Source organism: Nannospalax galili, unplaced genomic scaffold (assembly GCF_000622305.1).
Source record: "Nannospalax galili isolate Female #2095 unplaced genomic scaffold, S.galili_v1.0 scaffold1639, whole genome shotgun sequence".
Taxonomy (NCBI): domain Eukaryota; kingdom Metazoa; phylum Chordata; class Mammalia; order Rodentia; family Spalacidae; genus Nannospalax; species Nannospalax galili.
Window position 1 is genome coordinate 1168793 of NW_008343206.1, and position 1546 is coordinate 1170338.

The 1546-nt window shown below is 66.9% G+C and overlaps 1 protein-coding gene across 2 annotated transcripts in view; it reads left to right on the top strand.

Moving 5' to 3' along the window:
- The window catches only part of Igf2 (insulin like growth factor 2), a 9692-nt gene that overhangs the window by 2363 nt on the left and 5783 nt on the right, over positions 1-1546 (top strand). Inside the window, exon 1 of one of the 2 annotated variants that reach the window (XM_008839207.3) lies at positions 197-731. The exons of the other annotated variant lie outside the window; for it this stretch is intronic. The gene's annotated coding sequence lies outside the window, so the exon portion shown is untranslated. Of the gene's footprint in view, positions 1-196; positions 732-1546 lie in introns of those variants that run through there. 2 annotated transcript variants of the gene reach the window in all.

Consider the following 1546-nt stretch of genomic DNA (forward strand, 5'->3'; position numbering starts at 1 on the left):
GGCCGCGGCGCCGCCACGCCTGTCCCCCCCTCCAAGGCCCGGGCTTGCGACGGCAAGGGCTCCGTCGGCCCTGACCGAGCTGGGTGCCCGCGGCCGGGGTGCCGCCTCCACTCCGCCCCCCCTGCGCCCGTCCCCGACCCCTCGACGTTGCGCCCTGCCCTGAGCTAGCGGTGCGCCCCACGCCGCCTTTCCCCGCCGCCTTCCCCGCGCTCCCCTCCCGCCTCCTCCCCGCTGCCCTGGCCTCAGACTCCCTCCCCCCTCACGCCCGCCCTTGGCCTTCGCCTACCCAAGTGGATTAATTATACGCTTTCTGTTTCTCTCGGTGCTGTTCTCTCCCGCTGTGAGCCTGCCCGCCTCTCGCTGTCCCCTCTCCCTCTCACCCTCTCTGTGTCCCCCCCCCTTTCACGTTCACTCTGTCTCTCCGACTATCTCTGCCCCCCTTCTGTCCTTGATACAACAGCTGACCTCATTTCCCGACACCTTTTCCCCCCCGAAAGTACAACATCTGGCCTGCCCCAGCCCTAAGATAGCCCGTCCTCCCTAAAGAAGCAGAGGAGACGTCCCCCCCACCAAAAAAGCCATCCCCCCGTTCTGCCCCGTCGCACATTCGGCCCCCGCGACCCGGCCAGAGCGGCGCTGGCAGAGGAGTGCCCGGCAGAAGGGCCTTCGCCCGCTGTTGGTTTGCAAAAACACGCAGCAGGGAGGTGGGCGGCAGCTTCGCCGGCTTCCAGGTAAGCTGCGCTCGGGGTGGGGGTGGGGGTGGGGGGCCCTTCGGGGAGCCAGGCGGGTGCGCGCGGGAAGGCGGCTACGCGCCCCGGCCAGGCCCGGACTTGGTGGTGTTGGGAAGGGGTGCTGGGGGGGGCTGGGGTGGAGGCTGGGGTCCCATTTCCTCTGCGCACCCCGTGCTCCACCTCGCGCGCCGTGGAGTGGGGGAGGGGTGGGGGCTGGGGGTGTGTGAGCGGTCCACACAAGCGACTTCCTGGTCCGTTGGGGGTGTGTGTATGGGGGGGGTGAGCTGCTTAGAATGTATGATTTGTGCTGGGCAGGCTCCGTCCCCCCAGGGTGCTGGGTGATGAGGAGGGGAAGGCGAGTCTCTGAAGCCCACCCTGGCATGTTGACTTGGTGCCAAGGAGACTAGGAGAGGAAAACTGGGTGGGCGGGGCCACGAGGGGGCCCCTGGGGTTGGCAAAAGAGTCGGGCCAGACTCCACAGTCCTCTAGGTTCCCCCCCACACACATACCCTCCAACTGTGTCCCCAACATTCTCAACCTGGCATCTAGGGAGAAGGACCAGTCTCAGGTTCGGGGGGAGCAGAAACCTTACAGCTGCCTGTCTTGCACTGGGTGGAAGTTTCCATAGAAGGATGTGGGCAGGAGCTCCTTCCCTTCCCGCCCCCATTGGTCTGTGCAGAGAGGGCTGGGGGCGCACGATGAGGCCCCCCCTCCCACTGCTGGTGCGGTGCTAAGGAATGGTCCAAGGCTAGCAGTTGGGGGTGCAGGAGAAAAGGGACTGGCTGGAAGGAGGGAGGGGGCGGGTGCAAAGGGGG